Source organism: Tympanuchus pallidicinctus, unplaced genomic scaffold (assembly GCF_026119805.1).
Source record: "Tympanuchus pallidicinctus isolate F22 unplaced genomic scaffold, pur_lepc_1.0 scaffold4, whole genome shotgun sequence".
In the NCBI taxonomy this organism is placed as follows: Eukaryota; Metazoa; Chordata; class Aves; order Galliformes; family Phasianidae; genus Tympanuchus; species Tympanuchus pallidicinctus.
This window is the reverse complement of record NW_026294758.1, coordinates 44,351,048-44,378,002: the sequence shown is the minus strand read 5'-3', so window position 1 is coordinate 44,378,002 and position 26,955 is coordinate 44,351,048. Positions and strand designations below refer to the sequence as shown.

Genomic DNA, 26,955 nt, shown 5'->3' with positions numbered 1-26,955 from the left:
GCTATGTTTTAAGCTATTAGTAGAAACTTGCTTCTTTTTTTCAGATTTGTCATATATCTGTTTAAAAACATATAAATAAATCCATGTAAGACATTAAATTTCATTAAAGAAAAGCAACTCATTTCAATTTAACCACTGGAAATCAGTGTTACAGTGACAGAAGTCCTTTACACAAACATATGTGTGTACATACATAAACAGATACTTTACAGACATACATATGCACACATATCATGTAAACACATACAGACATGTCTCTCACATGCACATAATAAATGCATAAAAGTGTATCAGTATGTACACTGTTCCAGACATTATAGATACTAAGTACCTGTGTGTTGGGAAATGGGAATATGGGGAAATGCAAACTGGCTGCTGAATGATGCTTAGTCTTAGTTTTCAAGGATCTTCCTAAAGCACAAACTTAACACACCTGGAATTTGAATGCATTCGTTCCAGTGATATAGAAGCCCACCACTGTATTCTATCTTTCATTGTTTACTGATTTTTGTACATATTAATTCTCAATAGAGCAGTTAAGAATGTTTATCTTACTTTAAAATGATGGACTCAAATTAGGAATTTCCTTTTTTTGTTTTATTTTGTTTACATAATCTTTAAACCTGTAATTGACACGTGTTGGTTTGTGTTAGCCATATCTGTCAGTCAGAAAGAGACACTGACCACTTGCAGTGATTACAAAGTACACCGAATGTAGTATATATGTCACTTCTCCGCAAGATCTTGTTGGCAGCTTTGATCGACTTTTTTTTGATTACACCACAATCACCTCATTCCACTTTAGCTACTCTCACTCTCTCTGTCTCTCCAGGGGTTCAGTTGTCATTGCTGTATACCTTAGCAGATGAATCAGTTTTCCTTCTGTTAAATCCTCTTCCTGGGAAGATGAATCTACTCATCGATTTTGACCAAAGACTGTTTTTTTAAAAGGGGTAGAAGAGACTTCTGACCTTTCAAATGATCAGATTAAGGTGGTTATTTCCACATTATTAAGTAATCAGGGAAGAAATACATTAAGAAAGAGTTCAGTTCACAGGCTTCTCTGCTTGCTTCTAAAAAATGCTGTGCATTGACAGCTAACCTAGATTCCATTTCTTCCTTTTCTTCTAAACCACAAGGGAAGCTAAAATGCATTTTCACATTGCATTTTGCCCAAAGGCTCTCAGTAAAATTTAATTTTCTTACCGCATTGATTTTTCCATTATAAGTTGTAACAGTCTAATGATATCGCATAAGAATTTTTAGTATAGAGAAAAAAGGATGTGAATGATTTAGCAATAGTAACTGCAAGTGCTAGAGATTTATTCTTATTTTCTTAAGAATCTTCCATCTGTCTTTTTGATGGGCAGTTGTTGAAACAGTCTGTCATATCACCATCCATCTGACAGCCTAAAGATAGTTCTGTAATCTATTTCTTAAGGGTAATGTGGTCCAATTTCCTATAAACCTCTCCCTCTTTTCTAATTTCTAAAAATCAAAATAAACTTTCCAACTTTGGATCTGAATGCGCTGCTTAAAAATTAATGGATACGTGCAAACAATATGAGAGACACAAAAAAGTAACAGTTTCTGTCTTGCAGGCTACACTAGATTCACTGAAGGCTAACATCATCATTACCCCAAATACTTCAAGTTTGTCAAGGTTTTGTCTTATTTTTGATAAAGAATACATCAAAGTAATAAGACATGTTCCTTGGGAAAGAAAAATCTGTATGCTGACTATTTCTTTCGAAATAACTGTATCATCACCAAAGCTGTAGAGACCATGTCTGAACATGTGTTGTGCAACAGGCAATGAAACATAAAGGCAGTGCTGCCACAAGTACAGGAGAGGTTTGAAAGAGTCCATATCTACAAGAGACAAGAGATCATCTTATTTATTTCACTTCGTCAAGGATTAGAGAAGATAGACAGGTAGATAGACAAGGGATAAGGCCAAAAAAAAAAAAAAAAAAAAAGTACAACACATTGCTAAGTAAAAAGAATTAAAAAAACATCATCTGCTTTTCTTAAAAAACAGAAACTGGGTTAGTATCTTCTACCAGCTCTTCTACAAATTCAAGAAGGGTCGGAAAATTTCTCCAAGATCACAAAGCCCAACCTCCAATCTGATCCATCAAGTGCCTCCATGAGATCATGTTCTCAGTGCCATAGACACTTCTCTCTTAAATTTCTTCATGAATGGGGACTTCCCTGGCCAGCCCATTCTAGTACTTTATCTTACAGTCAGAATGAAAATTTTGTTTAGTGTGCTAAAATACTTACATAACTAAAGTTTAACTAAACTTCCACTTGTCATTACCCACTTTCTCCTGCCATAAAAATGAATGAACCTAAATACCAAAAAAGGAGTTTCATATAGCATTTTAAATACTGCACTTTGTGAATAGGATATTAAACACAAGCAAGTATTAATAAAGTCACATAGAAAAATAATATCATAGTTATGCTGAATGTTAACTAATGTTTATTATTATGTTAGGAATAGGCCTAAATAAAATTTCTTTAAATTTCATTGGACTGAGAAGTCTTGTTTGGAAAAGAAAGTTAGAAATGGCCATGATTTTATTATTGAAAAGATTTATCAATGTTGGTTCTCTATGGCTCAAGTAATATGGAAATATGTCTGATATAATCATTTAGGAGACAGCTTTTGTATGCTTCCATGATCTGTGGATTGTTTTTTGAGCCAGCATTATCTTTATTGTGTGATAAAACTGCGTTAGAACAACTCCATCAGTGAAGGTGATATTGATATTAGTCTCTTTAATTTTTATAATCACCAGAACTTTATTCTCATGCATGAGAATGGGGGAAAAAGAATTACCCTTATGTGATTGGTATCACTTCAAGTGTAGAAATCAACCCTGTATTTATAACACTCTAGTCTTAGGCCTGATGTAATAATTTTGTATTTCTGCCCCTGGAGAGGTTTAGAGTTACACTGTTGTTGATGCAGAGCAGACTTTATGCTAAAAAGAGTCATCTTGAGATAGTCAGAACCATATTTCTTGTTCCATCCTCTTGAATGTGGCTTATAGGACAAAAGCAAACAAATGTATTAACTCTTAACACAAAACAATCATCATAAAAAATAGTAGCATTATCATCAAATACAGCAGCTACAGTGTAACACCTCTGCTTCCTCAGTTCTCCCATCAATACTCAGGAAGTCAGTTGCCTCTTAACAACTGAGAGATTATCTCATACAGGAGATCCATACTCTCTGTAAACATAGACCAGACTGGCAGAATCAAAAGTAATATTCAGTATTTTCCATTCTTTAAAACCCTGTCAATACAAATAAGTAGTCTGGGGTCTCATAGTTTTGCCAGAATACTGGCAATGTGAGACAGGTTTGTAATATGAAGTTGACTAAAAACATTAATGCCAGTGGAAATTACGTGTTAGGTTACAATCCTTATAGTTCTGAAGAGACATTTTTTACACATGTAGTACAATTAAGGGCAGGCATTATACAGTTTAAAGAAAAAAAAGATCCACTAAATATTGTATAATGTTTCTGTGGTGTACAAGCTGGGAACAACTTTTCAGAACAAAGGGTGGAGGAAAGAGGAGGAGATAAAAAGAAAACAGAAAAAGATTAGCTACCTCAAAAGTGAATTAAAGTACAGAAGTAATACATACATTTACTGAGAGATTATGCTTACTTGCCCATAAGAACAAAGGATGAATGTCACAAAGTGAAATGTGCAACACAGTCTGCCTTATACAGGCAAACATTCTAATAAATATAAACATAACTAGGGTCAAGATTGCACTATAAATTTAGTTTTTATTAAATTATTTGTTGCAACTAAGGAAATGTAGTTTGAAGACTGTGAAATGTTTGTCTTACAAACATTTAATCTGAAACTAAACAATTTCAAGTAGCCAGGACACAGGGGGGTATCTACTTTTATTATGCAGTAATAACAGCATACTATCATGAATGCATTATGACTGATATACTAATATTATATGTATATATATATAATAGCAGTAGTTAAGAATTGAAGAACAGATAGTAAAAATATGTCATTTTTTCAGCTAAATCATGGATCTGAAAACTGTAGTGTGTTCAGGAATATATATTCTGTTTTCTAGGAAAAAAAAAAAAAAAAAAGGGTACAGGGCTTGCAATTACAGTCATTCAGCTTTTCTGCAAAGTATACCACCAACTCTTATGAGTTGCTCAAACATTCCAATTCTATTTATTGAGGGTACGTTTTTTGAAATGTTTAATACAATAAAAAATAGCTGTATCTTCAATGAAATGCTGAACACAGAAGCACCTAGTCGAGTGTTATTAGTATAATCTCTCCTGCCTTCTTGGGTTTTTTAGGTTTTTTTTTGTAAATGATCAGGGTTACTAAATTTGATTATAACATAAAATTTGGAAGACAACTGCATAGTTATCAAGTATTAAGTCAAATTTAGATAATTCTGATTTTCTCTACATCAAGGCTTACAAAAAAAGAAGCTGAAATTTAATGGTGTCTAAAGTAAAGTAATGAAAGCTGAAAATAAAAACAATAAACATTATCATTTTACGAATAAATATGTACCAAAACAAGGAAGCTAGTAGGGAAAAAAACAAAACAAAACAACAACAAAAAAAAAACTGAGAGGTAAAAAAATATTATAAAGATGGTGAATCTTTCCTTCAGCATGTCACAGACAGAAGACAGAGACAAATCAGGAAGCGTTAAAATTCTTTACAACTCATTTGGTAAGCTCTTATTTGAATATGCTGTGATTTTTCTTAATCACAAAATTAAAAACAATATATTTCTGACAATCATTACAGAAAAAGCAATTAAAGTTAGTCTGGTTTTATAGGTGAGAGCTTGGAATGGAACTGAAAAATAACTAAATGAAAAAAACTTAAAAGTTTATGTAAGGATACAGAATCAACAAGGGGGGATTGGACTCAAGGATCTCTGGAGGTCCCTTCCAACCGCTGTGATTCTGTGAATCTCTGATTTTGCAATTCCGTGACTTAGCACATTAAATTGATTAATTTAACAGCCTACCTTCAGAAACATTTTTAACAGGAATAACTAACTAACTGGCTAAAAAAATAAAGCTCTACAAAATAGAGAAAAATATTCAATTTAAATGATTAATATAAAGAACTGAAAAAAAACATCTGGATGGCTTCTTCTCTTTCACTGATCCACTCATGTATGGACTGGTCTCTTCTTTGATACATTTCTTACAATAGAGTACCCTCTGGTTTGCTTTCAGCATGTGCTTTCCCATGATAAGGTGGAATAAATAGAGACTGGAGCAATCCATTAGATATTCATACACACAAACATATATGTGTGTGTGAGAGCAAGTAAGTAGATAGATATTTACATATAATTTCCTGTTAACTTCTCTTAAAAACACCTATAATTTAATGCACTGGGATCCAACTTGAACAGACAGTTTGCATAAAAACGAAAACTTGTATTTGGGGATTGGGGATTTAATATAGTAGACCTCCATGAACAGAAGTTACAGGAAACAAGAAGTTTAATGCACAATGGACAGACAATGTTCATTAATGTTTGATTTTTCGGCCCAGTATTTATAAAGAGTTGCATTAAGTTTGCCACCATACAGATGACAGAAGCCTCTATCCCTGGAAGAACTTCCATTATTTTACAACAGAGATACAGAAAAGAAAATGCTTTTTGGCTATACGAGTATCTTCAAATATAAGCACGATTCAAAGGTGACTTGCAGACGTAATCTTCCCAGAGTCTTCCTGGAGTAAGAAAGATTATTGTCACTACTAGTTGTTTATCTGGGGAATGACATAACACAAGATCACTTATTTGACTTGTTTCAAGTCACAGAACATTTCAAAACTTGACTACCAGTTAGTAACTGATGTTTTTCTTAAGCCATCTGATACCTGCTAAAGTTCACTGACTAGCAGCAAAAGTTGAAGTATAGTGTTCTGAGCTTGAACTATTGCATTCATCACTTCACTGAAAGGAAAACAGTGCCAAAAGATCATACTGATGATGTGTTTTTTTCATCTAGGATATCAGATATGCTCCATCAACGCAAAAGTCTTGGAAAATATCAGTAGGCCTGAAATGAAATATTTTGATGCCCCCATGCTGAAAGATAATGTTTATTTTGAAGAATACTTTCAAAATCACCAAATCCAAATAAGTTTATTTCCTCATTTACTGTTTGTGCTTCAAAGAAGTAAGTATATAAAGATTTTACTTCAACATTGCTAAAGAAAAGTAAAAAAAATGTGAGAATTTCTCTTTCAGTGTCTCAGAGAAGCTTGGTTAAATTACTTATTATTATTATAAATTGATTTTCACCATTTATAATTCAAACCTTGTGTCAGTCTCAATAGGAAACAAAATGCTGATTTAATAATGCTCTGCAGTTCTCATGATATATATTATAAATATATACTTATATCATATGTATTATATATTTTCAAAACCTATTCTTAAAAACTTGCAGAAAGAAAACTTGCAGGTATAAAAATTCTCCAAACCTATGAGCCGCTTTAAAGTACACTACTAACTATAAATTTATGGGTAAATTTTAAGAGAATCATAGAATCATAGAATCACCAAGGTTTGAAATGACCCACAGGATCACCCAGTCCAACCATTCACTGATCACCAATAGTTCTCACTAAACCACGTTCGTCAACACAACATCCAAACATTCCTTGAACACCTCCAAGGTCGGTGACTCCACCACCCCCCTGGGCTGCCCATTCCAGTGCCTGACCACTCTTTCAGAGAAGTAGTACTTCCTAACATCCAGCCTGAATTTCCCCTGGCACAGCTTGAAACCATTCCCTTTAGTTCTATCACTAGTTACATCAGAGAAGAGGCTGACATCCAGCTCACTACAACCTCCCTTCAGGTAGTTATAGAGAGCAACTAGGTCTCCCCTGAGCCTCCTCTTCTCCAGACTGAACATTCTCAGCTCCTTCAGCTGTGTTCCATACCCCTTAACAGCTCTGTTGCCCTTATTTGAACACGCTCCAGGGGCTCAGTGTCTTTCTTGCAGAAAGGGGCCAAAACTGGACACAGTACTTGAGATGGAGCCTCACCAGTGCTGAGTACAGGAGAATGATTACTTCCCTGTTCCTTCTGGCAACACTGTTTTTGATGCAAGTTAAGATGCCACTGGCCTTCTCACCCACCTGGGCACACTGTTGGCTCATGTTCAGCCAAGCATCAATCAATCAATCAATCAATCAAGCAATAGCCCCAGGTCCATTTCCTCTACACAGTCTTCCAGCCGCTCTACTCCAAGCCTGTAGCGTTGCCTGGGGTTGTTGTGGCCAAAGTGCAGGACCTGACATTTAGTCTTGTTGAAACTCATCCCATTCGCTTCAGCACAGCTATCCAGCCTGTCCAGATCCCTCTTAGAGCTTTACTCCCAGGCAGATGGAATCAGAAAAGTTGAAAAAGACCTCCAAGATCATCTAGTCTAACCATTCACCTATCACCAATATTTCCCAATGAACCACATCCCTTGGTGTTACATTTAAACATTTCCTAAGCACTTCCTGGAACAGGGACTCAACGTTCCTCCTGGGCAGCTCATTCAAGTGCCTGATCACTCTTTTGGTGAAGAAATTTTTCTTAATATCCAACCTGAACCTCCCCTGGCACAACTTGAGGTCCTTACTCTAGTGGGAGAAGAGGCTGGATTCCCACCTTCACATAACCTCCTTTTAGAAAGTAATAAGGTCTCCCTTGAACCTTCTCTCCTCCAGACTGAACAATTCCAGTTCCCCCAGCTGCCTCTCATAAGACTTGTGTTCCAGACCCTTCACAAGCTTTGTTGCCATTCTTTGGACATGCTCCAGGGCTTTGACGCCTTTCCTGTAGTGAGAGGCCCAAAACTGAATGCAGTATTCAAAACGCAGCTTCACCAGTGCTGAACGCATGAAAATAATCACTTTCCTACTCCTGCTGGTTACACTATTTCTTAAACTAGACAGGATTCTGTTGGCCTTCTTGGCCACATGGGCATAATGCAAACTCACGATCAACCAAACAACAACAAATATCCCCAGGTCCATTTTTTTCTACTCAATCTTCCAGCTACACCATCCCAAACCTGTAGCATTTCTTGGGGTTGTTGTGGCCAAATCGCAAGACCCAGTACTTCACCTTGCTGAATCCGTTGACCTTTGCCCAGTAACCCAGACTGTCCAGATCCCTATGTAGGGCCTTCCTATTCCCTGAAACCCTAGTCAGGGGTTGGGGGAGCAAAATTCATCCCTCTCTAAGGGAACAGCAAGTCTGAGACCACCTGATTAGACTAAAGATGTACAAGTCTGTGAGGCCCCTATGACATATACCCAAGGGTTCTGAAAGAAGAGGCTGATGTGGTTGCCAAGCCTCCATAATATATGGCTGTCAAGCAAAGTCCTCAGTGACTGGAAAAAGGGAAACATCACTTCTGTTTTTAAGAAACATAGAAAGAAACACTTCTGTTTTTAAGAATCATAGAATGGTTTAGGTTTGAAGGGACCTTTAAGATCATCTAGTTCAATTCCCATGTTACAGACAGGGGCACTACTCAGTAGACCAGGCTGCTCAAAGCCCCATCCAGCCTGGCCTTGAATGCTTCCATGGAGGGGGTATCCACAACCTCACTGGGGAACCTGTTCCAGTGCCTCACCACCCTTACAGTAAAGAATTTCTTCCTAACATCTAGTATAAATCTACCTGCTTCTAGTTTAAAATCATTTCCCTTTGTCCTATTGCTATATGCTCTTACAAAAAATCCATTTCCAGTTTTCCGGTAGGCCCCCTTCAGGCACTGGGAGGACACTATAAGGTCCCAAGGAGCCTGCTCTTCTCCAGGCTGAACAGTACCAGATTGCTCAGCCTATTCCTCGTAGGGAACATGCTCCACACCTCTGATCATCTTCATAGCCCACTTATGGACTCACTTCAATACCTCAATTTCCTTCTTGCATTGGTGGCCCCAGAACAGGATGCAGTACTCCAGGTGGGGTCTTACAAGAACAGAGGGAATCACCTTCCTCAACCTGCTGGATGCACTTCTCTTGATGCAACACCATCTGAGTTGCAAGCACACACTGCAGGCTCATGCTGAGTCTTTCACCAACTGACACACCCAATTAATTCCTTCTCAGGACTGCACTGCAGCCTTCCCCACCCAGCCTGTATTCGTGCTTGCGATTTCCTTGATTCAGGTGCAGAACTTTGCAGTGGGCCTTGTTGAACCTCATGAGGCTCCCATGGCCCCGTTCTCCGGCCTGCCCACATCCCTCTGGATGACTTCCCTTCCCCCCAGTGTACTGACTGCACCACTCTGCTTTGTGTCATCTGCAAATTTGCAGAGGGTGCACTCAATCCTACTGTCCACATTACCTACACTGACGTTAAAAAGATGATCATGTAAAACAACAAGATGATATGAGACAGTCAGCAGACTGTCAGAGGGCAAATAATGCCTGAGCAATCTGCTCGCATGTAGACAATGAGCAACAGATATCATCTACCTGGACTTCTACAAAGCCTTTGCTATGACCCCACACCACATCTCTGAATCTGAAGAGTTTATTCAGAGGATAAACATTTGTTTGGATTTTTGCAGCCAGTGTTATGGTCAACAGATTTATGTCCAGATGGAGGCTGGTCATGACTGGTGTCCTCCTGAGGTCTGTTCTGGAATCAGGGCTCTTAACTTTACAATGACCTGGATAGTGAAACTAAGTGCATTCTCAGCAAGTTTGCAGCGTACACTTGATAAAACAGAAGGAAGGGATACCATCCAAAGGAAACTGGATAAGCTAAAGAATAGGATTTGCATGAGCAAAATGAGATTCAACAAGACCAATTACAAGGTGTTGTACTTGGGTAAGGGCAATCCCAGATATATTTACAGACTAGGAGAAGCACTCATTGAGAGCAGCCCAGAGGAGGACATTGGAGTTCTGGATGACAACGTGTGCTTGCAGCCTAGAAAATCATCTGTATCCTGGGCTGTATCAAAAGATGAGTTGCAGGTGAGAGAGGTGACTGTCCCCCTCTACTCTGCCTTCATAAGGCCTCACCCAGATTATTGCACTCAGGTCTGAAGCTTCCAGCACAAGAAAGATGAGGAATCACAGAATCACAGAATCACAGAATTGTAGGGGTTGGAAGGGACCTCCAGAGATCATCAAGTCCAACCCCCCTGCCAAAGCAGGTTCCCTACAGCAGGTCGCACAGGTAGGCATCCAGGCAGGTCTTGAACATCTCCAGAGAAGGAGACTCCACCACCTCCCTGGGCAGCCTGTTCCTGTGCTCCGTCACTCTCACTGTAAAGAAGTTCTTGCGCATGTTTGTGCGGAACTTCCTATGCTGCAGTTTCCAGCCGTTTCCCCTTGAGGAGCTGTTAGAGTGGGTCCAGAGAAGGCCACAAAGATGATGAGAGGGCTGGAACACCTCTCCTGTTGAGGCCACTAGACTTGTTCAGTCGGGGAACAGAATGTTCCAGGAGGACCTCATTGCAGCCTTCCAGTACTTAAAGAGAGCTTACAATCAAGATGGATACTGATATTTTACACTGATAAATAGTGATAAAATAAGAGGAAACAAATTTACACTGAAAGAAGGTATATTTAGATTAGACCTTAAGAACAAAATTTTCACTGTGAGGGTGTGGTGAGGCACTAGAACAGATTACCCAGATAATTTCTGGATGCCCCATCCCTGAAGATTTTCAAGGCCATGTTGGACAGTGCCCTTGTGCAGCCTGATCTAGTGGGTGGGAACTCTGCTTATGGTAGGACAATTAGAACCAGATTATGCCTAAGGACCCTTGCAACAAAACTGTTCTATGATTCTATAAAGTTAAATATTTTCCTCAAAACATGAAACATAGCAGTTTATAACAAAGTTATCTTGTGCATGAACATTTCATAGTCATAACTACTTGAGATACAGAGAAAAGTCCCACTATACAAGTGCTGTTTCTTGAATAGTTAGCTTGACTTCTGCATGTCTATAATTCAGTACCAGTATTTCAGTATCCTATAGTAAGGACTAGCAGTCTTAAAAGAATTTGCATTTTAAGCAGAATTGCAAACCAAATGAATTGCTCTGACACTGGCCCATGACAATGCAACATGCATGCAAAAGAGAAAAAAAAAGAGGAAAAGGAGGAAAAGGAGGAAAAGGAGGAAAAGGAGGAAAAGGAGGAAAAGGAGGAAAAGGAGGAAAAGGAGGAAAAGGAGGAAAAGGAGGAAAAGGAGGAAAAGGAGGAAAAGGAGGAAAAGGAGGAAAAGGAGGAAAAGGAGGAAAAGGAGGAAAAGGAGGAAAAGGAGGAAAAGGAGGAAAAGGAGGAAAAGGAGGAAAAGGAGGAAAAGGAGGAAAAGGAGGAAAAGGAGGAAAAGGAGGAAAAGGAGGAAAAGGAGGAAAAGGAGGAAAAGGAGGAAAAGGAGGAAAAGGAGGAAAAGGAGGAAAAGGAGGAAAAGGAGGAAAAGGAGGAAAAGGAGGAAAAGGAGGAAAAGGAGGAAAAGGAGGAAAAGGAGGAAAAGGAGGAAAAGGAGGAAAAGGAGGAAAAGGAGGAAAAGGAGGAAAAGGAGGAAAAGGAGGAAAAGGAGGAAAAGGAGGAAAAGGAGGAAAAGGAGGAAAAGGAGGAAAAGGAGGAAAAGGAGGAAAAGGAGGAAAAGGAGGAAAAGGAGGAAAAGGAGGAAAAGGAGGAAAAGGAGGAAAAGGAGGAAAAGGAGGAAAAGGAGGAAAAGGAGGAAAAGGAGGAAAAGGAGGAAAAGGAGGAAAAGGAGGAAAAGGAGGAAAAGGAGGAAAGGAGGAAAGGAGGAAAGGAGGAAAAGGAGGAAAAGGAGGAAAAGGAGGAAAAGGAGGAAAGGAGGAAAGGAGGAAAGGAAATTACTGTAGTAAATTTTCAATAATCTAATTCTACTCCAGAATCAATCAAGATTTTTCATCAACATCCTCATTTCTACTGAGTACAAAACCCAAAGTTTTCTTTAGATCATATTATTTCCATGCTATATCTACAAATGAAGAACAGCTGGAGTGTTTTATGACATAGATCCAGAAACTACAAAAATGAGCCTATTCCTAGCTATGAGGCCATTTGAAAAATCTTTGATTTCTCAGGTCAAATTTCCAGGCAGGAAACTGGGAGCAGAGGACAGGTTCTAAATCCAGCTACTTACCACAGAAATTAAGTTTGTTGGAGAAACTGTTATCCTATTCAAATAGAGGCTATAAAAGAGACTCTAGAAGAATTTTCCTTCATTAAGATTATCATCTTTTTATGGTCATTCTAAAATTGAACTGATGAGACAGTCTTCCCAATTAAGACTTTATTCCTTTTTGGTGATAGTTTCTATGATTTTCTGTTAATCTTCCTAGCTGGTTTTGCATGCTGGAGGAAATGATTAAACATATGTATTAGTACATCTGAAATCCAGCTCCTTTGTCAATAAGCTACTACAGCTGCATATTACATTTATACTAAGTTTGTATGGATTTGCATTTACTTTTTCTTTCTTTTATTTTTATTTTTTCCTGCATTTGCTTCTTCTCCTAATCAAAAACAGTAAATTGATTGGATACAGATTCAACCCTAAAAATACCCAAGTAGGTATCCGTTCTTACTCACTATGATTTATTGTTTCATTTTTCCAATTCTCCCTTTGTACTTATGAGTTCAAATATTTTCATGCAGCATTATTTGTGGTCCCAAGTCAATAATATTTGAACATGGTAAGGACAATATCTGAAAGCTTCTTCGTACAGCCTGTTTCCACTTTAGTCCATAATTTCCTTGCTCTTGCACTTCTGAAATATTACAGACAATAAGCATAATTTAAAAAATATATCATGAAGTCATATTTTATGGCAATTCTTGACCGCTACAATGGTGTTTCTTGTATTAGTTCCTCTTCTGGAAAAAAAAAAAAAAAGGTAATAAATAATAAATAAATCTTGAACTAGTTAAAATCTGCTGCTGAATGTAAGACTACATTCGTATGCATGTGAATCCCTCAATCTATAAAAATGTGCCACACAATTGGGACAATCAAATATGCTGTCAGCAAACCAGGGAGTCTACAATTAAGCACCTACCATCCAGCAAGAGTAAAAAAACAATTCAGCTTTTACTTGTAAAATATTTTGAATGGTTATTTCTGCAGTAACTAAGATTTTGCCATTCATGTTTTTCCATCTTCCCTTAAAATGTGAATCATATACTCTTGTGAGAAAGAGTATAGCACTCACTCTCACTGTGTTAACTTTGACATAGTGCTTACATTTTCTAGCTGATAGAATTTGTGTAAAAGAAGCACATGAAAAAGTATTCTTGCTAGTAATGCATTAACAAGGTCATCTGGTCCCATGATTCGTACGGAACACACAGGCTAATAACCTGTAATTTTGATATTTATATGCAGTATTCTAGTAGTGTCACAAGATGGCTTGAGTTGGGAGGGACCTTAAAGATCACGGAATCATGGACTGTCAAAAATCATATAGTTCCAATTCCCATGACAGAGGTGGGGTTTCCACTTCCTAGACCAGGCTACCCGGGGCCCCATTTAACCTGGCCTTGAACATCTACATGGGTAGAGCATCCACATCTTCCCTGGTCAGAATGCCTCTCCACCCTCTCAGTAAAAAATAATTTCCTCCTAAAATCTAATCTAAACTTCCTTTGTTTTAGTTTAAGACCATTCCCCCTTGTTCTATGATCATGAGACCATGTAAATAGTTCATAATCATCTTTCTGTAATACCCGCTGAAGAACTGTGCAATATTAGTTCATGATCCACATTTTTTTTATGTACATATCTGTGCATGCCACTGCAACTATCTAATTAAAAAACACAAATAAATTAGTTAGTTCATACTGCTAGTTCATACACTTTAATTATCACTTCTTGAAATCTTTATAGTTATTATAATTTTTTTTTAAAAAAGAAAAATGAAAATAAAGCAAAAAAAGATGTGCTATGTATCAGTCTTTCCTATGCAGTGTATACATAATACACATTAGCCTCCTTCAAACAAAGGTAACTACAGAAGTCATTGTGGGAACATAATATTAACTAATTGTTAATTAAAATAATACAAAGACTGAATGATACTATTATTTACAAGCATTGTTCTGAAAGTATATAAAACAAGAGTTTATCTAAATCAGGTATGTAGTTGAAGTAATGCCCCATTTAACATTTTGGAGAAAAGTGTATTCTTTTTCTTTTCTATTAATTTACTAATGATATGAACAAGAGAAACTTATTTTTTTCAGTGTAGTTTTGCAGATACAACTTGCTTGTAGCTACTGAAATTCATTAATCATGTTAATGTTCATACTTATAATAAATCAAGAGTTCGCTACACTTTACAATATCTGCAAGGGTGTTAGCAAGGAAGCAGTACTGGAAGTGCATTATAAAAAAAAGATGGGACAAAGACCTGATTCCTTGTCTGATGGGGTTTGTTGGAGAGCATCTTTCCCTCTAGGTTCCTTTCCACTGCTTTCTCTGTGAAATCTTTGCTGATGGGAGGCATAAACTGATGGTTGTTAGAAGCAGTTGAACAGCATAGCAGCTCCATGCTGTTTTCTAGTGAGCATGTTTGCTTCATAAAATTGACCAATTTGGCACTCCAATCACTCATGTTTTTCCATTTACAACTGAAAATACAGTTGTTCCTGTGAAGGTAAGTAAAGGGCTGTAAGGATTAAGAGAGATGTATTATGCAGTTCAGGGAAATATAATCCAATTAACACTTTAGTTCCCGTTTCATTAATGTCTGTACACATCTGTCACACTTGAAAGATGGGACTCTTTCTTCCCAGTAACAATGAATAGACACCTATATAACTGTTTAAATGCCTCATTTCATTATTTACTAGTTGGCATTCCCACAGGACTCCACTGGAATAAAAATCAAATTACTCTTCTATACCACTGTTTTCTATTTAAGCAGGCAATGTTAGCAGACATGAATTTTACAAATGGAAATTATATATATATACATTCTGACTTAGAGATTGAGCTAATCAAATGGTCATTATATTTTAAAAATTCCAGAGAAAAAAGGTATTGTTCACCTACATTCTCACTCAGATCACAGCAAAGATTAATCATTACACCCCATTGTAGCTATCATCATGGAAGAAAGCACAGGCTTTCCACAAACATACACATCGCCAATTTTTATTGAGGTAATTTTTTAACTAACTCTAGTTTCTTTACCTGTGTTTTTCCTGATCACCAAATAAACTTCTAAAATTTTTGTCTTATACAAATGGATAACAGAAAAGGGGTGGACCTGTGTGACAAATCCAATTTTCAGACAGAAAATTATTCCCAAGTGCAGAAGGCATGTAAGGACTCTGTCCTCATTTTAAGTCAAGTAAGTTAAGTAAGCAAACAAGACCATGGTTCTTCTTTCTATCCTCAACTCATCCCCTGCTGATTACAAATAAAGGATAAAAAAAAATCTTTGTTTTCCTGGATAAAACTAACAAGACATTCACCTTTTTAAAATTGCAAAATAATTCTGTACTGTTACTAAGAACTGACTTCCTAATACAGTAACACATTTAAAAACTGTACAATTTTTTTTACCTTAAGAAAATAAATATATGGTATTACAGATAACTGCTGCCAAGAATCTCTGCTCTCTGTGACAAAGACACCCAAAAGGTACTAAAAATAAGTGCTGTAGAAGAAGATTAAGGTGATATTGTATTTTGCAATAACTTAAATTGTACATTTACAATTTAAATTTACAACAGACAAGGAGGTGGTATAATCACTAGGTGTTCCCTTAATTATATTAACAAAGAAACAAACTAAAATCCCATACTGTACCATAAAATACAAAGCAGGGCTTAAGCTGTACTGCAATACATTTTGCTCAGAGATACTTACATGAAATATTCTCCGATCTTTGTCAACATTATTTTAGCCATTATGATACAGTAATCCTTTAGAAACTATTATTTCTGCTTATGTGAGAACTGATAGTAAAAACTGCATTTTTAGTTAACAGTGAGACTTAGCTGTTAGTTTCTACTACAGTGTAAAAATATATTTCCTCTGAAGTTTACATTGTGATCTAGCTCTCATTTAAACACAAAACATCATCATCATTACTATTACTGTAGTTATTAGATGTCTTCCTTTATTATCTCTCTAGTTTCATCTGGATCACAAATTTCTTATGATGAGATGTAGACATAAATGACAACAAATATGTTATGGCACTGTACTGATTTTAGAGATACAGAGAGAAAACCTCAACTTAATGTATTTTATTTTTGCTATGTTTTCCCAAGCTAATAAAATAAAGAAATCCAACGAAACACCATAAACAGATGCAAGAGTTCGTGTGAGCCAGTATACCATATTAAGCAGGATGGAATATTTCTTGAGGTTGTATATATTAATAAAATTAGATAAAATGACACAGAGTAAGGGTTCCTTTGTTCCCTTTATCTTATTCTTAAATAACTTTGTAATTATTAGGATAACTTCTGACAATAATTTAACCCTGTGTTTAAGGAAATTGTTTCTGGCTCACATACTGCATCTATTCTCTCACTACACTAAAACCTTAATAAATAGGCTACATTTAGAGATATCCATGAGTTGTTTCTCATGCACCTTATTTCCAGAATCATTTATTCAGAAGAACATTTAAATGTCTTTTGCAACAATTATTTAAATAAACCTAATACTCAAATACCTACAGCAAGTACATATCAAATAACTAAAAAAATTCTTGAAACTTTTCCCAATGGAACTTTTGTTAAAAAATAATTCCAAATAGAATTGTTACACAAGATTTATCACATCAACTCTGTCTACGCTCTAAAAATCAATAGGGTTGACCTCAGAAGAAAATATTATTGCCAGTAATCTTTATCAGTTGCATAATGGTGAAGATGTCAATAACACAGAAACAGAAAACACACCTCACCACAGCATAATTATATTACACAGATCCCTTGGTCCATCTTTTCTTTCCAAGAAATAAAAAATAATAAATTAATTTAATTAATTAATCAATTAAAAAGGTGATCTAACAAAGTAGCAGATAAAAAATTGTATGTTTCTCAAGCAGTAGATTGTTCAGACACACAAGGACAGTAAAGAAAAGCACAGAAGTTGATTCTGTGGATTAAGCAAAGTTAGTAGCAGAAGCTTTTGGACTCCATACATAATTTATGAAGAGGGAGAAAAAGAAGAAAAATGGAAAACAAAGCAATCAAGCAACCAAACAAAAAACATAAGCTTGTTAAAGAATATGAGGCTAAGATTTATGTCACTTCAGCATGTACCAATACGTACACGTATATGCATGTTGTGATAAGATTTTCAGAATATCTCCAAGATATAATGTTAATCTGATAATTAAGCAAAAGTGCTGACTTCATGGAGATCTCTGATAGCTTCTGATACAATTAGTCTTAAGTGAAAAAAATCCTTGTCTTCAGAAAAGAGGAAAATACTAGAAACAACACTGGAATATGGATAACCACAGTTCACAATTCTAAACAAAGAGAATTGTGCAATGTTCACATTCTTAGATTTCTGAAATTGCAGTGTATTTACCAGCTAATTCTTCACCTCTCACCCTTTATTAGGAAATACCTAATAGTTGTATAACATGGAAAACTCTCAATTTTAACCATTTCTAAGAAAAAGAAATTAATGACTCCTTCCATGTCTTACTTAAAAGTCATGTGAATTCCTATCTACAGAGGAAGAGTGATCATCTTCAGTAAAGGTAAGAAGAAACAGAAAGTCCAGGTACGAGCTGATTCCAAAATACCTAATATACCTGTCTTCTGCAGGGAAGAATTATAAAAAAAGGGGAAGATGGAAAACACGAGGAACTTGGGAAAGGCCTCCACAGTACAGAACAAAGCTAATCCTGATTACAACTGAGGTTGGATACTTTCTAGTTTACACTCTTTTGTCAATATGATAAAAGAAACAGCAGAAGCTTCTCTTCCACACCTATAGAAACCTGAAAAAATCCACAGCTGATAAGGAAAAATGAGCGATGTACATGGTGCAAAATGCTGCTGCACGTAATACAAATTTCATGTTTTTCTAACAGTCTTACAACAAATAATATAGAGAGGGTGCTCAATGGGAAGAGATCTTAAAATAAGAGAATTATTATCAAAGCTGCTCAGGAAATGATTTTATTCTAGATTTTTATATACACATATATATATATATGTACACATATGTACACATATATATAAAGGTACAGGGAAAAAAAAAATCATCCCTAATTCATTCTAGTCAGTGGCATTCTGTAGGGGACACGATATTTTCATTTCTTATAGACTCTTTAGAATAAATGCTTGGGGAAAAAAAAGAAAAAAAAAAATGCATACAAAGGCTACTGCACTTTGTTCTAAAAATGTAGAAGAAAACAATTTAACCCAGCTTCTAAATTATTCTTCTTTTCTTCCATGTAACACCTTTTATATACTACTGATCCAATTCTCAATGAATAAATGAATTTTGTAGAACATCACATCATGAATATAGGGAGAATGATTAAGAACACTTGGTTACTCTTGTTTTGTTCCTTTTGTTCTTGAAGGTTTACACTTGCAGACCAGTTGAGGCACTTGACAAAACAGTCTCCACCCTCGCTAGCTGATTCAAGAAATTGTCATAAGATACTGCTTAACAGAGAAGAGAAAGGGGAGTCAAATCAATTACATGGACCACATCGGACTATCTGGAACTGCAAAAACAGACAAATGTATTTCTGCAGCTTTCTAAGTGTGAATTTGTAAAAAATTCAAGACTAGAATTTCAGCTATGGAGAAGAGCCATTGGTGAATATTTTCTTCATATAAAAAAAATGCCAAGTTCAAAGAACAATTATGCTTAAAACTGTAGATGTTGATAAATTATCCAAAGAAAAACACGGGGTTTATTATCCAAAGAAAAACACGGGGTTTGTGTGGCTGACCAGAACATCACATTGCAGTCACCACAGCTTTCAGCACTCAGGAGTCACCATTGCTGAAAGGCACTTACCATTGCCTCACTGTGCCTTCATCCACTGTTATGTCTTCTCAAATGTTTAGCAAGCATCAGTGAATGTCAACAAGTGCAATTTTTTCCACATGGAGGAATTCAATTACACACAATATACACTTCCACATCATATGCCATTGGACAGGCTGCCCCTCTGCTGCCATCTATCGTACAGCAACAAAATGTGATGGAATATTGGAGGGAAGGTTATATCTATCCTGACATACTACCATCATTCGCCTCTGATGTCATGAGACAAAATAATAAAATAGGAGGTATTATTCTCAGAGCAACCCTCTTTTAGTAACTGTCAAAAGCAAAACAAAAAACAAATACTTCTTAAAGGAAATCTAGATAAAGAAAAATACCAAAATAAATTTCAATATATGATCATGATCTCAAAATAGACAGTGCTCCTTATCATTTTCTGGTTCTTCTAAGAGATTTGAGGATGCCACCTGACCATGTCAAGGCTGCAGTAAGGAAAGGGAAAGCAACACATTCAGACACACACAGCTTGTATGAATTCTCTCCTTTGAAACTTTTGCATCAAGAACTGAAGTTGCCATTTAGCTTCTTCTGATACCAAATCACAGCATCTTCTTTTCAGTGTAAAGCAACATCTTTTAAGAGGAAGTCAACACACTATACCATAGGGGTTTTTTTCTGTCATTTTCAAGCAACGTGATACCTGATGTAATATATATTTTTACATACTTCCACCCAAATGGAGAGTAATTTAGATCTTGTTTTATTATTGCTAGCACTTTTATAGCCACTCATAGCTGTTTTCCCTTATAATGATGAGCAGGTATTGATATTATGTTGTATTCAAATTCGGATGAAGTACAGGAACAGGCTTCAAGGTTAATATGAAGTCCACCAAAATAATACTTTTAGAGTGGATATAAAAAATGCTACTAAAGATGTTCTGAAGTAATAGCTGCTTGAAAGTAAGTAAATAACTAAATATTTAGACTTGAAATAATTATGATATTAAATCCAGTTATAAAGGCTTTCTTTTTGCTAATAATAAACAAACAAACAAAAAAATGCAGGAAGAGTGAGGAGAATGGGGAGGTGAACTACTTTAGATACTGTCCCGTATCGCACTGGGCCTGCCAAGAGTAAATGTCTTGAACGGCAAGGAGAGATACATTTTAAGACTGTAAGAGAGAAAATGCATCAAAGCTAGAGGGAAGTTACTTTACTTGACATACTCCCACAATGACTGTTAAAATGCTGTATGAGAATCTAAAAATCACTTAACTTCTAGATTCAGAGTATATGCAATTGTTTTTATACCGCTACTTCTGCGATAATCTTAAGAATGACAGCTCCCTAAAGACTAGCTAGTGTACACTTCCAACCTGCTGCCACCAGAGGACCTTTACTCAAGTTGCTCACCTTAAATCAATCATCATAAAGCAATTGTTCTGTCACCTACAAGGAGTTCACCAGGAGGTCATCTGGACACTCTGGAAAAATGAGTTTACCTTATGCACTTTCAATAATAGCTAGAGCAGCTAAAAAGTTCCACATTCCACTGTATTTACAGAGAAGGCAGAAACTGTTTCACTCGTCCTGAAACATTTTTTTTCCTCACCAACACATCTTTATACTGTGAAAAAAAAGATTCCGGGAAGTGTTATAAATGTTTCGCAAATGATTCAGGTAATCTAAAATCAAATAAAGCAGCACCAAGGAGGAAGAGCAATTTCTAGACAGCCATTGTATACAGCTCTCATTTTCAAATTCAGGAGCAGAGCAAAATGCACCATATGCACCAAAAAGTCTCATCTACTTTATGAAAAGACTTCCTAAAACATACTGAAGAACATAGCTTAAGCACACATCCTGCTCTTCATATCAAGATAAGAACAAAGTAGCAGACTAACATTTTCCAGTCAGTGTTAATAGAAAACAGATGTCTGGGCCTATAAAATGCACCTTTCATTCAACTTGTAAGCAACATTATCTCATGTACCTACAATTGGAATCGTTTTAACACAATATTCTTATTTAAAAAAAAAAAAAAAAAAAAGGAAAAAAAAAAAAAACCACTTCTCATGTTGCAAACAGACATGAAGAAAAGTCTCCAGACATCTCTCTAAAACCTTAATTTCACATATCAGTACAATGCAAGTGTGCATAACACGAAAAGTCTAATACAATTGCAAACAACTGTAATGTACTTAAAAGCATCATGGCATTTACAATAAATGTAAAACATATTAGCATTTTGATCAATTTTATATCCTTCCCAACAGATTTTTTTTTAAATCAATTTTATAAACCAGATTCTTCAGTTTTCACTCATGTAAAATATTCAGCTAGAGCTTAAGATTATGAAACATAGATTATATTTGTCAATATATAAGTATTAACAAAGTTAATAGTAAAGCAATAGAATGAAGAAAAAAAAAAGATTTATTTTTTTTCTCAGTAGAGAAAATATTCTCTACTGAGAATTCACTCAGTAGAGCATATTAATACAATAGAATAAAAACATAAAAGAAACAGGAACATGTCTGCAAATATTGACAGTAAATGGAAAAGGATGCATTATTCCATGCCCATATTGACCACGAAAGTAGTAATTTCTAGGAAAATTCATATTTACCACTATTTTCTCTGTTACAATTTTATTATGAAACTTACTAGAGAAACTACTAGAATGGAAAAACTGAACATCAGACATCTAAAACTAAGCTTTTAGCTAAGAAAGCTAAAAAGGCCCTCCTGTTATCCCTTCACTTTGCCTAATCTAACGTGCACATTTCTTTCTTTTAATCTTTGTTATTACAGTTACAAACACTTAATTTCTGTTCGAGAATTATTTCATCCCTGTTTGCTGGTTATTTCCTATCAGAATTTTAAATCCATCTGTTCGCTACTATTTTTCATAGCAACTAAAGATATAAAAAAAAATGTATAGATAATATGCACTCCTTGTCAATACCTTCTGGCTTTTGTCATTACACTGTCACCACTGTGACATAAAACACCTTCTTAATCCATTTTTGTTAGGAATATAAACCAGTAAGGCAAAATAAATTAAAAGCTCTTAAAAAACTTCTAACACTAACAACCTTATAAAATGTGGTTAATAATAATAACAATAATAATATCCAAAGGCATGTAAATAGACACACCTCAAACCACCCCGCCCCCCCACCCTTTTTTTTTTTTTTCCCTTCTTTTAATTAAAGATATTTCCATGGTGTTTTTTTAAATATACTTTTTTCCCTACTTTCCTCTCTCCTGCTAGTTTCCCCAAAATGCCTAGGGCTAATAATGACAAAATAGAACCTACCTTCATTGAGTACAGATAACTAAACCTAACCCTAAATTATTGAATCTCTCATAAATGGCACTGTTAAATTTGTATTTGATGCCAATAAGACTGTGCTACTTAGAAAGTCTCCAAAGTGATACTAAATCAATTAGTTTCTAAGTATGTGGGCTTCACATACTAATCTGTTTGAACACTAAACAAGATCTGCGCTCATGCAACATATCATTATCCCTTTCCTAAATGCTGAACTGGCCTGTTTTCCAATTTAGCCAATGATATCATAGTTGTTCCAACCTGCTACAGCATTCTGAACCTATGGAATTAGTATCCATGCACATTAGAGTTATTAATGCTGCACTAGTTTTTAAAATAAGATTTAGAAACCAAGCTAACTAAACTGTGTACTACATATGATATTTATCACATTTTTTAAATAGTTTTTGCTGTCAAGTGTTGTGTTTGTGTACTGTCAGTTTCTTCAATACAGTTTTGTATAACAAGTAATAGTTTATCTTTTTTGTTCCATCACAGTTCACCATCACAAAGTTTGATATACTATGCGATTAATATTAAAATAAACAGTGACTTTACCAGCTTCAAGTTCAAGCAAGTAAGTTCAACTTTCTTAGTAAGGATTGCTAAAATAAGCACAGGTTAGAGGAATTAATCATTCATTCCTGCAGATTGCTAATATATTTCATCAGGATACTGTATGATTTGAATAACAAGAACAATTGCATAATAAAACACATTACTGCTGATATATGTAATTTTATCAACTTTAAGATGTAATTGCTGTCACGAGAGGTCCTTTGTGAAGTTCCCTCATGTTTCTACTGAATCAGTCTAACCTGATTTAACACTTTCCTTCATCAACAATTACAATCAAAATTCTGCATACCTATATCAAATATAACGCACACCAAAGTAATTGCCACAATTTAACTCAGATCATTTTATCTAATAGCAAGGAGTAATTACAGCAAAAGTAGAATATGTGTGAAGGTACTTTTCATACAGATAACAAAGAATTGCCAAGTGATATCCCTAGATTTACAGAAAACCTGGAAGACAAACAGTGAAGACCATGCTCTGAAATAATAAAGCCAAAAGCATGCTGTGATTCAAACTAAACTCAGCAATGTAGGTCATATGTAATTAGACAAATATATTTAAATATTTATTTTTTTTCCAATGATATTGTTAAAATAGATACTTTATCAGTTACTCAGTATCATACGCTGCACTGTGGGAGACTACCTAGCATAACAAAAAGCTTAACTTAATAAACTTCTCTGAAGTCTCAAAACAGTTCATGAAAATTATCTGAATTACCTGGATATATTATTTTAATGCTTTGCCCACAGGGAGCTCAACATAGCAATATGCCACTACAAAATTTTACTTCCTCAAAGAAAAAAAAAAAAAACCAAAACAAAAAAAAAACCTCTGCTTTTACATGAATGATAAATTTATAGCTTTTAAATAATAATGATAAGATTTCTTACTAAGCTAAGCTCATCAGGTATTTTCTGTGTCATAAATGTTACTATAAATTACCCAAAAAGTACTGTGATGTGAAATGAAATCACCCTGATTCAGTGCCTCAGAACTTATAGCCTACGCTTTGTAATTATTTCTAGCTTGAAGTTTATAAATACCTGAAAGCAACTCTGAAAACTGTCCTTCTCCCATTGCTGATCTTAGGCATTTCCACTCCTGTCACATGAATTTACTAAATAAATTTTGTCCAACTAGCTTTACTGATGTGAAAAAAACTGTTTCTTTACTTCACAAAGAAAAGCACTTTATTTGACCCTAATTAACTTTTACTTCTGGTGACATTTACTAGCCATGACTGATGTTGAACCATATCTGAAAATGTAACACGAATTTCACACTGAGATGCCTAATAAACATTAATTCTACACGTGTTTAACCACTTCTAGTGACAGATTAGATGAAAAGTAAAAGCATGACACATTAGACTAGAGTTGTACAGCCTAGAGTAACCCACTTATTATCCTATTGCACTGTAAAATAATGCGGATTTGCATGAATTTGTAAAGAAGTAAGTTTCTTTCATTCAAATTCATATTGCTCCCAGAAAAGGTACAATAAAACATGAAGTATTCAAATCCAAGTCCATTTGGCAGGAATACATTTAAAAAATGCTGAAATGTTATTGATTCCTTCTGCTACATTCAAAAAACCTGACTCAACTGTATTTCTACTGACATAACACAAAGCTTTTATTTAGATATTAGCAAGCACGAGCAAATGTTCTTCATTGACATACTTCTCATCTCTATTTCCTCCTTCTACCTAGGAAACAGTTAATCCTCAATACTGGCACTAGCTGTTTCCTGCAAGAGATGCAGCAAATGTCGATAAAGGGTCCACTGTCCCAAGGGAAATAATGCCTGCGAAAGTTCTCTTCCCTAGACGAAGATACATTTAGTGGTAAATAACACCTAACAGTAGACACATCATGACATGCCTCTGTTTGATCTTTGTACTTTCTGTCAGCTTTACTGCTCAGCTCAATCCTACTGCTCATGAGCCCCTTCCAAATGAGTTCACCCTTTTGTTTCCCCAAGATCTTCCTCCAAATATCGAAAAAAAAAAAAAAAAAAAAAAAAAATCAGAACTTTTGGGTGTGTTCCACAAAAGAACTTAGAAAACAGTGCTGTTTTCTGGATCTGCCATCCTCATTAAAAGAAAGGGAGGGGGGAGAGGGAGGGGGAAGAAAAAAAGAAAAGAAAAAGGAATACATTTTACACATATAAAACTTCAAGAGAAAAAGATAACAAATTCAGAGATGTGAACTAAAAAACGCATACATCTGAAAGCACAGCATATTTATAGTCCACTCACAGTTCACCTTACACTGCATGCCCTGTCACCTGGCATTACTTAGCAAGCCACAGTGCTTCAGACCTCTCCTGAGGGTGCATCTCTTTGTTTAGGTTTTGTCTATAAGCTAATACGTACCTATACTCAGACTAAGGTAGACACTACACAAAACATACCCAATTCTTGACCCAAACATTCATATCTAATATATATATTTTTTTCTCATAAGAGATAAGCAAACCACTTTATGCACTTTTTCCACTGGAAATAGTTCAAGTTACAACAACCAAGTTCCTCTCTGACCAGAACAGTGTGACTTAAGAGCATAAACCACACACACAAATACACACACACACACATATATACATATACATGTCTATGTGTGCATGCGTTTGTGTGTATATGCCATGAACACAGGGTCAGAAACCGAGCACGGAGCATTTACTTACTAATGCAGTCCGCTCGGACCTCTTTGGAAACCTGAAGGAGTCTCCGCTTTCCCTCCTGCCAGTCAGGCGCCGGGTTGTGCCCTTAGTCCACACAGGCCCCGAAGGAACTGTAAAGAGAGAGAAGCACATGCCACATCAGGCAGGTCTGTTTTGGCGGGGTCCAGCGCCGCTGCCTCTCGCTTCTTAGGGGTATCCCTGCTTTCCGAACAGACTCTTGCAAAAGAGTCATCTTTCCCAAGATTTTTGTTTTATTTTGTTTTTCCTACCATCGATTTTTAAAGCCCTCCCGAGGCTTCTGCGCCCTAAAATTTGCTTGGGGGCTGGCGAGGAGCAGAGAGGGTAGATACCTACAACTCTCTCCGATGAGGCCGGCAGAGAGAGAGCGAGGGATAGGAAAGAGGGAGGAGAGCGGCAGCGAGCGAGGGTTGGGGAGGGGGAGGGGGGTGCGGGCGGGGCGGGGGGCGGCGGAGCGTCTCCCGCAGGAGGTGCGGTGTCGGCCCGCTCTCCGCGCCCGGCACCGCTGGCTGCAGGCAGGCAGGCAGGCAGGCGGCGCAGGGAGGGCCGGGCCGGGCGGTGCACTCCCCGCCGCGCCTCGCGCAGCTCCCGCTGCTCCGCCCGCTCACCTGCATTTCCTTAACGAGCCACTTGATGGCTGCCAGTCGCGGCTGCCCCCCGGCCCTGCCGCAACTTCGGCACCCGCGGAGCCACCCCGCCCTCGCGGAGCTGGGGCTGGAGCTGGAGAGATGCCGAGGGGCTGCACTGGGCAGGCACGATGTTGGCTCCTGCCCGCGGAACTTTCTGCCAGGAGGCTGGGGCAAAGGGGCGAGGGTAGGGGCACAGGGAGGGAGAGGCGAGGGCTGCGCCAGGCCCCCGCAGGTGATTGCCGCGGCCGCGCAACGAACCCGGGAGCGGGGTACGCTCCGCTGCCGCCTCCCTCCGGCGCTGCCTCCTCCCACCGCTCTCCTCGTCGTGCGCGAAAGGAGCGAGTGATCTCCTCGCTATTAATAATAATAAGTCCTATCCCCAGTTTCCTTCTCTCCCTGGGAAAACAATTAATAATGCATTAAAATAATGCACCTTTAAAGCCACTAGCTGGCAATAATAAAATAATAATATCACCACCACTTAAGGGATCGCTGCCGTGGATGTGGTGGTTAGGCACGTTTTCCTATCGTTCACGCTTAAGTGTGAGCACAAATTACCCCTCTGGTATTCAAAAGTCCCTTTCCCACTACCAGAGCAACTATCATTATCACCATCAAAGAGAAAAG

The 26,955-nt window shown here is 36.8% G+C and overlaps 1 protein-coding gene across 16 annotated transcripts in view; it reads right to left on the bottom strand.

Moving 5' to 3' along the window:
• Positions 1–25,791, bottom strand: part of PTPRD (protein tyrosine phosphatase receptor type D) — a 1,183,295-nt gene extending 1,157,504 nt beyond the window's left edge. For all 16 annotated transcript variants that reach the window (XM_052700439.1, XM_052700447.1, XM_052700441.1 and 13 more), the window contains exon 1: positions 25,685–25,791. The gene's annotated coding sequence lies outside the window, so the exon portion shown is untranslated. The remainder of the gene's footprint in view (positions 1–25,684) is intronic.
• Positions 25,792–26,955: the final 1,164 nt, after the last annotated feature.